The sequence below is a fragment of the Chiloscyllium plagiosum genome, unplaced genomic scaffold (assembly GCF_037043375.1).
Source record: "Chiloscyllium plagiosum isolate Xiang-an unplaced genomic scaffold, Cpla_swu_hap1 HiC_scaffold_6, whole genome shotgun sequence".
NCBI classification, from domain to species: domain Eukaryota; kingdom Metazoa; phylum Chordata; class Chondrichthyes; order Orectolobiformes; family Hemiscylliidae; genus Chiloscyllium; species Chiloscyllium plagiosum.
The window spans coordinates 5,235,597-5,250,339 of record NW_028270144.1 but is presented as its reverse complement, the minus strand read 5'-3'; the positions used below and the strand labels follow the sequence as shown (position 1 = coordinate 5,250,339).

Here is a 14,743-nt window from a genome sequence, read left to right as displayed (position 1 = left end):
ATCTCCATTTTAAACATACTCAATGACTTGGCCTCCACTGCCTTCTGTGGCAGTGAATTCCATAGATTCACCATTTTCTGGCTGAAGAAGTTTCTCTTTATCACTGTTCTAAAAGGTCTTCCTTTTACTCTAAGGTTGTACCCTCAGGTCCTATCTCTCCTACCAACATCTGCTCTGTTCAGGCCTTTCAGTATTCTATAAGTTTCAATTAGATTCCCCCCTCATCCTTTTGAACTCCATCAATTATCGACCCAGAGTCCTCAAATGTTCCTCATATGTTCAGCTTTTCATTTCTGGGACCATTCTCATTTTATGTGCAAACATTTATTCACTGCAATGCATATCCTAAAGGAGAATGAAAGAACTTGTATTTATCGAGAGCCTTTCACCACTTAAGGATGTCCCAAAATACTTCTAGTCAAATGCAGTCTCTATTAGAATATGGAAAATACCACAGGCAGGTACAGCAAATTCTGGAGAGACAACAAGCTGTTAGTGACCAGCAATTTGTTTCAGTGTTGGTAAATATACATATTAGTCATCTGAAAACATGTTCCACATTATTTTTTATTCTTATTCATTTGTGGGGTGTGGATATTGCTGGCTGGGCCAGCATTTCATTGCCCATTCCTAGTTGCCTTTGAGAAGGTTATGGTGAGCTGCCTTCTTGAACCACTGCAGTCCATCTGCTGTAGATGTATCCAGAATGCTATTTGGGTGGAGATTCCAGGATTTTGACCAGCGACAGTGAAGGAATGCGATATATTTCCAAATCAGAATGGTGAGTGGCTTAGAGGGGAACTTGAAGGTGGTGGCATTTCTATGTATCTGCTGCCCTTGTCCTTCTAGATGGAAGTGGTCATGGGTTTGGCAGGTGTTGGCTGAGCATCTTTGGTGAATTTCTGCAGGGCATCTTGTAGATAGTACACTGCAGCTACTGAGTCTCAATGCTGGAGGGAATGAATGTATATGGATGTGGTGCCAATCCAGCGGGCTGCTTTGGCCTGGCTGGTGTCAAGGTTCTTGAGTGTTTTTGGAACTGCACCATGCAGTTAAGTGGGGAGTATTCCATCACACTCCTAACTTATGCCTTGTAGATGGTGGGCAGGCTTTGGGGAGTCAGTCTGAGAGACCATGTAGTGGTTTAAAAGACCTTCATATTTGCTCAGCAAAGCAAAGAAGTGCCCTTCTAGATTATGTGGTCAAATCCTTGAGTTACAACCCTCTGACTGAACAGCCAAGTGATACCAACTGAGCCACAGCAGTTACTACCAATCTCCCAACCTACTTTCACATAATTGCCATTCATTCAGAACTGTATGCTTCAACTTTTGAAGGCCTTGCTTTTTCTAACCTTTCTGTTAGATTTCAGTTAGAAATTGTTCCAAGTTAGAAAGAAACTGTTCTCAATTGGTGTTTTCTATTTCATCAATGAATTCAACTTCTACTCAATAATAATCATAATCATTGCAATTAACTTTAAATATCTGAGACAGTAAATCCTACTCATAATTTCAACAATGTACATATCCTTTTTTTCCATTTTAAAAGTGCAATGCAAATATAACAGCACATTTATAGTTTATTGGTTACATATAAGTAGGAATTCGGCCATTTCCCCTCAAACCCATTCCACGATTAAATTTGATAAACGCTGATCTGTATTCCAAGCCCATTTGCTTCACTTGATTCCACATCCATTAATACCCTTATATAACAAAATTATGGCTCATTTTAAGGGCATTCCAAGGTCATGGAATGGATTGTATATTGCAAATGCAATTTATTTCTTTTCTGATTTTTTTATCCTCTTCTGTTATTCTGAAAACCACTGCAATATTATTATCTAGCCAGTCTGCCGTTTCCATATATTTAATCACAATATCACGTGCACCTGCCCTCAAGGTGCCCATAAAGTCCTTAAGCACTGCCTTTCCTTTAATATACTTGGAATAAGTTTTAGTGTTGTTCTCGATATCGCATGCATATAATTTTTCTTATATAATTTGTTATCCCTTGTTGATCGTTACATTTCATCTCATATGTGTGATTTCCACTGTTCTGTGTATTTATATTTGTACCAACTTTTATCAGCCAAGATTGCTAATTGTTCAAAAAAAACCGTTATTCCTTGAAGATTTATGTTGATATTCTATAGTATAGGAGACATTTCTTAAAGCTTTTTCCAAGAAATTATAATCAGTCTCTAGCACACGCATATTATTCAGTGGCTTAAATTCACCACAAACATTTCTTTGTAAACTTGTAGATTTCTGTTGAAATATGGTGCTCCAGGTGAAATGACCTGATTCTCTTGCATGACACTACAATATATTCCTCATATCACAGTATGTAAGAACTGAATGTTCCGTGCTTTGGTTTTTGACTACAATCATATCTTACTTCTGGATTTCTAACCAGCTTCATTGAACAGTTGTATCTTCTATACTTGTCATCGGTTGGTAGAACTCTCGCCTCAGAGTCAGAAAGTCATGGGCTCAAGCCACACTCCAGAGACTTGAGCACATGATCGAAGCTGACATCCCATTATGGAGCAAGGGAGTGCTGCCCTTTCGAATGTTCTGACTTTTGAGTAAGATGTCAAACATTTTCCAGTTCTGATAAAAGGTCATCAACCTGAAATGCACCTAAAAATGTAACTCGTTATCTTTCCATAAATGCCATCTGATCTACTGTGTGTTTATATAAATTTCTGTTTTACCTGAAAATTTTCATACATTAAGCAGTTACCATGTTTTTTTAACAATACAGATGTGAATGGAAGAATGGCTTCATGCATGGTATCTTTCCTTCAACTTTAAACAGTAAACTGTTTACCAGTCCATCTCTATTATGACTGTCTACAGTTGACTGAAAAAGTGCAGGAAAATGGAATTAGAAAAGTTGCTGATTGTTTCTTGAGCAGCAGAGATTTGATGGGTTGAATGGCCTTTTTCTGAGGTGTAGTCCTCTATGACTATGATTCAATGATGATGATATGCAAGGAAATAAGTTTATTTTATGCAATATGATCTGGAGTGAAAAATCTGCAAATGCTTTAAATCAGAAACAAAAACAGAGATTGCTGGAAAAGCTCATCAGGCCTGTCAGTGTCTGTGATGAGAAATCAGAGTTAATGTCTCAGGTCGAGTGACCCTTCCTCTTTAGATTTAGATTAGATTACATTACAGTGCGGAAACAGGCCCTTCGGCCCAACATGTCCACACCGACCCGCCACCCACCCATACCCCTACATTTACCCCTTACCTAACACTACGGGCAATTTAGCATGGCCAATTCACCTGACCTGCACATCTTTGGACTGTGGGAGGAAACCGGAGCAAACCCACGCAGACACGGGGAGATCGTGCAAACTCCACACAGTCAGTCGCCTGAGGCGGGAATTGAACCCGATCTCCGGCGCTGTGAGGCAGCAGTGCTAACCACTGTGCCACCGTGCCACAGGCTACAACAAGACATTGACAGGATGCAGAGCTGGGCTGAGAAGTGGCAGATGGAGTTCAACCTGGATAAATGCAAAATGATTCATTTTTGAAGGTTAAATTTGAATGCTGAATACAGAGCTAAAGGCAGGATTCTTGGCAGTGTGGAGGAACAGCGGGATCTTGGAGTCCACATACATAGATTCCTCAAAGTTGCCACCCAAGGGGATAGGGTTGTTAAGAAGGCATTTGGTGTTTTGGCTTTCATTAACAGGGGGATTGAGTTTAAGAGCTCTATAAAACCCTAATTAGACCACACTTGGAATATTGTCTCTACTTCTGGTTACCTCATTATAGGAAGAATGTACATGCTTTAGAGAGGGCCGAGAGTGTGGTGCTGGAAAAGCACAGCTGGTCAGGCAACATCCGAGGAGCAGGAAAATCGATGTTTCGGACATAAGCCCTTCGTCAGCATTCCTAACAAGTTGTCATCTCTATCTTAAAATCTCTCTTTGAGAAAAAGTAGGATGAAATAACTTCTTAAAGCCACAGTATTGTCACACTGACTTGCTATTTGGTCACATCTATCTGCAAAGTTAATGTCTTCTCCTTGCTTTATCTTTTTTAAATAAAGTAACATTAATTTCTAAAAGTATTATTTGAACCTTGTCTGAAGGCTGACCATTCATAAGTTCAACTGGTTTGTGAGTGTGCCTAATGGGTGAAAACATGCCAATCCTGATCAATCTGGGCTATTTGTAACTCATGTCTCACACCAACGTGACTGACCATAAGATATAAAATCATAAGGTTTCGGAGCAGAATTAGGCCATTCAGCCCTTGACTCTTAACTGACCCCTGAAGTGTACCAGCAGTGTACCTTGAGTTTTATACAGTGTACTCTATTGTATAAAACTCAAGGCAACTGGAGATGGGAAGTAATTGCTGGCCTCACCAAGCACACTTCCATTCTGAGTTTGAATTATCTAAAAAAAATTGCAAAGCATTTATTTTCATAAAATTGCAATTTAATTCGCCTCCGCTGAACCTGGACATCTTTTTTACTGAATTTCATCTCAGCGAGTTTATCCTTGACATTCAATTTTTGCTTAATTGTATGGACAGTTTATTCTTTGCGGAGCTGCTTCATTTAAAACTGCAACATATGTCAGTTCAATAATCTTACAAGTATCTGCAAGGTTCTTCCACAGTAATATAGTGATCTTTCAGCACCACCACCCTTTTCAGTTGGTAACATGATTTTCATACATAATATGCTTTCCCTTTAAGTAGAAACTTTTAAGTTTCACAGTAACTTCTCAAAATTGACTTTGGCAGTTATTATATGTTATATTAATAATCAACAGATTATTACACAAGTAAGGGAAGGAAAACTGTGACCTTTGGTGTTATCTTGTATTATTTTATAATATCCACAAGTTACCTAAAAATCAGCCACATTGCCTAAATTTCTCTTTGTTCTATCTTAAATTTCAGTTGGGATTATGATTATTAAGCTATTTAGTTGGCAGATTTAAAGACTTTTGATACTTTATGATATCGCTGATTCCATAACAATAACACAAATATTTCTGCTTTGTTTGATTATCTGTTCCCACCCAGTTGTGGACAAACCAAAATATTTGGCAGTTCAACATTGGCAATACCAAAATCATCTTGTTTGTCTTTCACAAAAACTCATGTTTGCTTCAATCCCAGGCAATACGGTGCACCTACAATATCACACTCAACCTCGAACAGAATTTGAATCTCACATTAGTCTATCATGAAGACTTTTAAATATGAAACAATTAAACTCTTAATTTAAAGCCTTATCTAAACCCATTTCAATCCTCATACATTCTGAAAAAAAAACCTCACCAGATGTTTTCATCCACTGTGTCAACCCTCCCAACCTTAATTCAGATTAGCCATGATCATATTGAATAGTGGACTAGGCTCAAGGGGCCAAATGGCCTACTCCTGTTCCTACTTCTTATAGATTCCACCTTGTCCAGAATTGCAATGCTGTAACCCGTATCATACGAAATCCTGTTCATTTTAATGTTTCTTTAATAGAAATTTAAAATATCTTCCTCCCTTCTGTTTTTTTTTGGATTTTTCTATGCTATATAATGTTGTGACAGTGCTGTCTGATTACCTGCAAAACAACCAAGGTATTTTTTGGCCTTGAGGGTAGTTGAGAAGAGGCAAGTACCATTCAGATCGAACAAGTGGCAGGCAATGATCATCGCCCTTTAGAGAATCTGATCAGTTCCCTTTGGTATGCAAGGTAGTATCATCATTGAATACCCTCAATAATATCCTGCACCACTAGAAACAATCATCTTGATGGGATCAGCAATATAACTGCAGGATTGAGGCTGGGATTTCTGCAAAAACTTATTCACCTCCTTTCCACAAAACACAAGGCATAAGTCAGACATGCATTAAAATATCTCTACTTGTTCAGTTGAAAGAAGCTCCTGCAACACTCAAAAGCCTCAATAGCATCCAGAAAAAAAGCTATCTTTTTGATTGCCACACTATTCACTATCTAAAGCATTAACTCATTCCCTAACAGCAAAAGGCAACCACAGTGCACGCCATTCACAAGATACAAATAACAATACTCCAAGACTTTTCAGCAGTACCTCCCATATCTGCGATCTCTACCACTTAAGAAATAAATGCAGAGAATGATAGGGGGCACCACCATCATTTTGTTCCCCTTCAATTCACACACCTGACTTTGACATATAAATTCACCATTCTTTCAACACAATGTACAAAATCCTGGAATGTCCTCCCTAGCAGTACTGCGAGAGTACCTTTGTCACAAGGATTGCAGTAGTTTAAGAATATGGCTCAGCATCAGCCTGCTGCCAATTGACAATGCACAATGAAAGCTGGTCTTGCCAACAATGCCTACATCCCATGAATTAAGACATTTTAAGGATTATTTGAAGTCCTTCTACAGAGCAAGCAACTGCCCTCTTTAATTCAGGAATTAGGAGCATTAATGAATTTATTAATTACATCAATGGCTGTGCTGTCTCAATGGTGACTATGCACCACTCCAATGAAAATCACTTCCAATCTGATAGTGTCAGACTCTTTCAGATGCGTTCACCACATTGAGGTCTGCACTTTTCTTGAAATATATAGCATTATGTCAGGGGGCAATTATTTCACAGGGGTTATATAGTGCCCTGTTTTTAAACAAACTTTACCTTACATGTACAGCAAATTCTGTTATCTCCAAGAATCACCCATAAGTCAACCTCTCCAGCCCTGGACTGATTCCCTGGAATTGTGTATCTCCTTCCTGACACTTTCATCCTGTCTATTGTCTTTATCAACAGATCAACAGACAAACAAAGAAAACTCAAAAAAGAAATCTGGAAATGGAAAGGCTGCCAAAAACAGAAGGGGAAATTAAGTTTGTGATGCATATGATGCACTGTAATGTACGTTCTCATCATTCCCTGACTTCCAAGTAGTTGGAAAGCAGTGCAGAAAATACCAGTGAAGATGGCCATCCTCACAATGTCTACAGAACCAAATTTCCTATTAAATTTTGCAATTTTTCATCCACTTGCTATACACTTCCATTTTAACTTTGGAACATAAGTACATGATGGGAATTTTGACTGTGTAATACCAGCTCATTACAGTGTTGTGATGTTGTCTGACTAAAATCGCCGAGGAGCTGCAGGTGTTCTCACTGCTATACAATTTTATTTGCATACACTAATTCTGATAGAAACTCCTACATACAAGGGGTATGTCTACTTTAAATTTAATCTCATGCTACTGACAAGAAACTACTGTAAAGTACTCTAAGCAACCAGGAAAAATATTGCATATTTTTATTTCCATTGTACCTTTTAGCAACAAACAGGTAAAAATGTTAAGTCCACAGACATAATATTATGTCCGGTCAACAGGTGAGGCTCCCCTTTTCATTACAGTTCCAGATAGGTACTCCAAACTATTATGCTGCTGAGCGCAGAGCTATGAATTGGCTCCCTTTTTTTATTCCCATGACCCCTTGGTTGGTTGCAACATGCATACTTTAGAAACTCATTGGTTGAGGTTACCATGAAGCTCCCACTATCTCAATCTCGACACTCATGTGAGGTTTGACAACCCTCAGGTTTACGGTGGCACAACGGTTAGCACTGCTGTCTTGCAGCACCAGGGACCCAGGTTGAACTCCAGCCTTAGATGTCTATTCCTGACCGAAACATCGATTTTATTGCACCTCGGATGCTGTCTGAACTGCTGTGCTTTTCCAGCACCACTCTAATCTAGTATCTGGTTTCCAGCATCTGCAGTCCTTGTTTTTACCTCTGTGGAATATGGACATTCTGCCTGTGTCTGCATGAGTTTCCTCCCACAGTCCACAAAGATGTGTAGGTTAGGGGCATTAGATATGGAAAGTGGGAATATAGAGTGAGTCTGGTTGAAATGCTTTTTAGAGGGTTGGTGTGGGCCAAATAGTCTACTTCCACACTGTAGAGATTCCAAGATTCAGGTTAAACTACCAGCAGTTGTCTCTCTCTCTGCTGAAGAAGCAGTCCAATGGTCTTTTGGGGCAATGGTCTTACTTATTCATTTAGAAATGGATCCTTTTCCTTCTGGATACCTCTCCCAAACCCAAGTGTTCCAGTTTTTTAAGAGGAGCGAATTTAGCAAATTTCTTGAATAATTAGTGAGTGGGCAAATATACAGCTGATGAAGAATAATTTGAATAATTGTGAGGTTATCCACTTTAGTAACAAAATTAGGAAGGATATTATAACTTGAATGGCTGCAAACTGAGAGAGGGGAATGTTTAATGAGACTTGGGTGCCCTCGAGCACCAGTCGCTGAAAGTAAGCATGCAGGTGTAGCAGTCAGTGAAGAATGTTAACTGTATTTCAGCCTTCCCATTTAAGTATGGGAATAAGATTTTGTTGCAATTTTACACGCCATTTGTGAGGCCATATATTTAGCTTTGGTCACTTTGTCTGAGGAAAAATATACTGGTTATAGAGAGAATGCAGCAAAGGTTTACCAAAACATAATCCTGGGATGGTAGGACTGATGTATGAGGAGAGATTGAGTTGGTTAGGATTGTATTCACTGGAGTTTCAAAAAATGTGGGTGGATCTCTCATAGAAAACTTTAAAATTCTGACAGGAGTAGACAGATTAGATGCAGGGAAGATGTTCCCACTGTGTCGGAACCCAGAACCAGGGGGTCATAATTTAAGAATAAAGGGTAAACCTTTAAGGACTGAGAGCAGGAGAAATTTCTTCACCCGGAAAGTGGTACGCCTGTGAAATTTGCTATCACAGAAAATGGTTGAGGCCGAAGCATTGTGTTTTCAAGAAGGTAAATTTAGCTCTTGTGGCTAAAAAGATCAAGGGATATGGGGGAGAGTGTGATTAGGGCATTCAGCTCGATGATCAGCCATGATCATATTGAATAGTGAAATAGGCTTGAGGGACTAAATGACCTAGTCCTGCTCCTATTTTCTATGTTTATTGAATACAGAAAGAATTAACAACACACAGATTAGGAAAAGAAATGAAATCAAAACAACGAAGTGTTTTTTTCAAATGCTTTTGAAATCCAGATCTGTCTCTGCAGTTTGTAAAGTGCAGATAGTTGAAAGTTGTGGCCTCTGCAGTGAAGCAGCATTGTAGGTGAACAGTCACTTCATGATCTTAGCTTTGCAGAGATCTTGAGATTCTATAGTTCTGACTCCTTTCAACCATGATTGAATTCCAGCATTCAGGGTACGATGTGTCCTTTTGGGGCCTGGAATTTCTTTTGGCTGGCTGTTAGCTTGCATACTTCCAGCAGGAAGAGTGATAGTTTTTATCAGCAACACAGGGGGGAACAAGGCTGTGGTTCTTTGACTGTGGCCTTCGTAGCACATTAACACACACACCCAGACCAGTGCAAATTACAGCATTCAGTGCCATCTGTATAATCAAGCATAATTAAAATTGGTTTTTTGAACCCCATCTTTTTTTTTATTTTCGAAAGGAAAAACACAAAATTTGTCTGCAATTTGGGACATAATGATCAGGCAGAGCCTTGCTTTTGAAAAAGGAGTCAACTGTCCCTTGTTATTTTTGTATTCAGAAGAGTCAACAGTTCAGCCTGTTTTCAGCTGCCTCATCTGCCCATTTGATGGACAGTTGTTTGAAACAGCCTTCACATCCATAGGTGTGAAATTTTGTGTTCTCTATTTCTCTCCAGATAACAATTTCAATTCATCCACAGCCATTTTTGCAGCTGCATCAGCTCTCTTTCAGAAAGCAAACTTTGGGATTACAAGTTTAAAATGTCCACAGTAGGTCAGGTTTTGACTCATGTTCATGGCAGTATGTTGGTAAATTTGAATGTTATGATCACAATGCAACAATGATATTCATTACTTTTTTTGTTAACCATTCAGAAATGCAACCAACCCGATCTGTATACTCAAGTAGCCACATGTGACTAGTGCCCACTACTATGTCAATTAATAATTTTATCCAGTTTCAGACTTTTGGAGAGAGAAGTTGCATATGACAATAAAAACAAATTTTGATTTATACAGGATTTTTCACAACCTGAGGACCTCCTAATTTCAATACTTAGGAAGTACTTTTGAATTATTACCAGTATTATAAAGCTGGAAACACAGCCGCCAATATGGACACCACAGGGTCCACAAACAATGAGAAATCTGTTTTAATAATGTTAGTCAAAGGATAAGTATTGACTAGGAAACCTTGAAGATCTTGCTAACATTTCGAGTCTAGATGACTCTTCATCAGAGTGGACCTGCACTGATTTCCAGCATTTTATTTTTGTTTTCAGTACAGCTTCCAGCACCTACAGGAATTTGTTCCAATCTTGAAGATCTCATCTGTTTTTCTTTGAAGAGTGTCACAGGATATTTTATGTCCACCTGAAATGGAATCTTGGTTTAACAACTCTGACCATGCAGCATTCAAGTGTCACTTTAGAAATGCTCATGTCTCTAAAGTGGGGCTTGAATCCACACCTTTATGAACCAGAACAAGTGACATCGTAAAGATCATCAAGAGCTGTTTCCAATACTAATCTGCTCCTCTGCTGCTGCCCATAACCTGTTTAATATTTGACCCCAAGAGGAAGTACTGAGCACAGACCCACAGCAGAAATAAAACGGCCTATTTCCAACTCTGTGATTTCCATTGTTCAAATCCATCATTACTTCAGTTTGCCTGCTGCTGAAATCCTCATCTTTGCCTGTGTTACCTGATAGCCTTAACCTCTACAACAGCTGCCTTGGCAACCTCCTGCATCCCACCCTCCATAAATTTAAGGGCAGTCAAAAGTCTACCGTCCATGTTCCTGTTTACACATCCCATTCAGATGTCACTCCTATTGCTGACCTATATTCGTCTATGGTTAAACATCACCTTGATTTTAAAATGTTCTTCCTTGTTTTCAAATCTCTTCAGGGCCTTGCTCTAATCTCTGTAAAGTCTTTCAGCACCCAGATCTCTCTGAGACATCTAGATTCATCACATTCTGGCACTTTCTGACTTCTCAATTCCAATTCCTTCCCCACTGATATCTGTGCTGTCAGCCTCCTGGACCCACAGCTCTGCAATTTGCTGCAGAAACCTCTCAGCTTCTATATCTCTTTCCTTCCTTAAAACTTGCTCTTGTCGGATCCTGTGATCCTGAACTTTAATACTGCCTCATGCAAATCATTGTTAATTTTTTTTCCTGAAATGCTTCTATGATGATCCTTGGGAGAATGCAGTATGGTACAACAATATAAATTTGAATGACTGTTATTGTGGAGAGTGGAGCTTGCATGAGTTGCACGCCCACAGTGCTTAGCTTTCCATCCATGAGCATCAACAAACTGAAAATAATAAGCCAGGCACTCTACTAATGCTGCTCCTTACTTGGAGTGCATGACATCACCCTGTCAATATGACCTACTATTTCATTTTCACTTATGTAATGATCTAGATTCCCGATAAATGCAGTTTTAATTCACTGAACAGCCCTGTGTGACAGCGAGTTCCACATTCTCACTATACCTGATTGAAAATGCTTCCTGAATTTCTATTGCATTTATTGGTGACCACTTAGTATTTATGGGCCTTTGGTACAAACTCTGCAGTAAAAGGAAATAACCTATGTCGACTCCATTGAACCACTCCTTAATTTTCAGGGTCTCGATCAGGTCACCTCTGATTTTTTAACGATACAGAGGAAAACACCAGCTTGGTCTCTTTTAGATGGTTGTACTCTCTTAGTTCTGGTATCATCCTTGTAAATGCGGAGATTTTGTCGTAAATCTAAAATAAACTGATTCATTGTGTGGTTAAAATACTGTGAGAAAGTACAAAAAAGTACTGAGAAAGGGCTTTCTACAAGACGTTTGTAATGCTCGCATATTACTGTCTAACGCAAAAAACAAACTATCTTGGACACACGCCCCTATAAGGACCTGTAGAAAGACTTCTATAAAAAGGTAAAAACAAGGACTGCAGATGCTGGAAACCAGAGTCTAGATTAGAGTGGTGCTGGAAAAGCACAGCAGTTCAGGCAGCGTCCGAGGAGCAGGAACATCGACGTTTCGGGCAAAAGCCCTTCACCAGGAATATAAAAACAGTATTATGCAGAATTCCTGCTGAGAATGTTCACCCGCATTTTGCTGTTTTATCGCTGTTTACCAAAATAGACGACGATATCGATATATTGGAGTGACATCGGTGAAACTGGGGAAATGGGAACTTGCGGCTGAACACGCTGGATGGGTTCAGACAGTTTGCAAACAACTGAACCGCTATCGTAGCCTATCAAGATGTATCAGAAAACATTTCCTCCACCTCTCATCAATCTCTTACGACCATCTGCTATTTTCTACATCAAATGCACACGCTAGAGTGTTTCCTTGTAATATGCAGTGAAATTGTTCAAATTACATGGTACAATAGTCCGTCTGCTCAGAGTACTGTGCGATTTAATCAGAGGCGAGTAGCCGCTGCCCACTGTACCTGTCAGTGGCGAGAGTATAATCTGGTACTGGAGGCGGAATAAATCTTTGTCTCGATTTGAGCGTGTCATTGAGATCGCTACAGGCTCCTGGAGAGAATGTCTGACAAGTAACAATTTCGTAACCAGCTTCCCCCCCCCCCCAAAAACAAAAGTTTCTTCCGACTGCTGGCTACATGTCATAACTTTGCAAAAAAAAACCCACTGCAATTCTTTCAACTCGTGCTTTATTATGACTATCCAATCCTCTGTTAAACGCCACTTGCTACAAACTCCGCTTTCGCTCCTCGGACAGAATAGATTGCAATTAAGCATTTCCACCCACATCGGAACAGATGCCAGCTTAAATACACAACTGCCAACTTTTAAATCGGTTTTAACATCGAGCAGAATACCGGGATGTGATCTATTTGACGCGCATTATTGTTGGAGATCGGTTAAAGAATATATTGCTACCGTCAATTCTTCCAGTAAAGCTCCTGACTTCCTTTTCATGATCTCGCTATAGGGATTCGGCAAAGCATTCGCTCAGCCGAGCCTCTCAGCACACGCCTTCGTTGGAAACTTAACCTGGGCTGTTTGGTTTGATGCTGTTGTGCCTATTTACAGCTATGTACCTGTACACCCCGTTCCCGTTATTAACACTCGCGGGAGCGAAGTGACGATGTTCCACACAAAATAACACGAATCCAAAACTTCTATCTGTGGTGACAATGAAAAGAGAAATCCGCCTTGTTCGCCTGTGATCTGTTTGCTAAAATCACGTACACAAGCCCCGGCAGGTTTATTTTGGACCCTATGATTTTTCTTTGTCCAGTCCTGCACTCTCATTCTGTCTCCTACCTGTTTGCATCATCACATGCACCATCAATATATTATACATTTTCTTAAAAAAGACATTGTGCCAGTTCCTTCGCTATGACGATCATTTATATTAAGTTGCCTCCTAACCTGTATCTACTTTACCCCCTAGTCGTCAGCACTGACGCACACTGAACGTTATTGTGAGTTCGCATTCATATGAGAGATCCAGTTCCCAACGCTGTCATCTTTCCAAGCACTTTCTTCCCCACATCACCCGCCTCCTGAGAACATTTCACTTTGGAGATTTTAACTCGAATTTTACAAAAAAAAAAGCTTCCAATTAAATTGCACTTGGCTACCGGATCCATTCAGAAAGAATTGCCGGCGGGATTGCAAGAGCACATACCCGCGGTCCGAGAGCGAGCCCTCGGGAGCGCGCATTGTAATGCTCGCTCCCTGGCGGAGACCTCCCTCCCCCTCTCCACCCATTCCCCGGTTTGCACAGTCCCCCTCCATCCCGCACTACCCCCTTGCCCAGCTCCATTGGCCGAGGTTGGTCTGCTCGAATTGGGCGGTACCACAGGAGTCCGAGCACTTCATTGGCCGGAGAAGCTTCGGGTTTTTTTTTGTGCAGCCCCTTTATAGGTTTTAACGGAGGAAGGAGGAGGGAGAGTGGAGCGGGGAGAGAGGGGGGGGAGGGAAAGGAGGAGGAGGCACGGTGCTGGAGCGTGTCGGCGAGAGGTTCATGTCCAAAAAGGACACTGGAACCAGCGAGGGCGAGGAACATAACGAGAAGGCAAGGGGAGTGCGAGAGAGAGACACACACACGCAGAGACAGACAAACCAAAAGCAGAGGGAGGAGAGAGAGAGAGAGAACATCTCAAATCTCCACGTCCTGCAGCACTCAAGACTGTTGCACATCACAACTGGAGAGAATCAACAGGGAAAGTAACGTGTGTCACCGAGAGCTTAAGGCTGCTGCAGAGATTCGATCCGATCTGATTTATTTATTTTTCTCTCTTCTTCCTTCACTAAGTGTCACCGAAGCTTCGCGTCGCTTCTCATCGTTTCTTGAGTCGACTTTTTTTTTAAAAAAAAACGGGAAATCCTCGGGGTTCCAAATGACAGCTTTTTTATTGAGGAGAAAAATTCAAACGGCCGCTCTCCGACTGCGGGGAGAAGGAACGGAAAAAAAGGAGAATGCTTTTATTTTAATGTTTTTTCCTGCTGTTTGGTCCGGAGTCACAGAGAGCGAGAGAGAAAACAGCTGCCTTGGATTTTGAGTGGAGGGGAGAGAGAGAGAGGCGCAAACACACACAGATAGATATTCATCCAGACGCTGTGAGAGAGAGTGTGTGTGTGTGCAGCATGCAAAATTCTGACCAGCTGCATCTCATGAAATTGGAAGGAACACATCGCAAGCATTGAAAGTGGAACATCGGCGGCGC

The 14,743-nt window shown here is 40.5% G+C and overlaps 1 long non-coding RNA gene across 1 annotated transcript in view; it reads right to left on the bottom strand.

Annotated features, from left to right (window-relative positions):
• The window catches only part of LOC122550436 (uncharacterized), a 109,378-nt gene that overhangs the window by 93,887 nt on the left and 748 nt on the right, over positions 1-14,743 (bottom strand). The window lies entirely within an intron of this gene.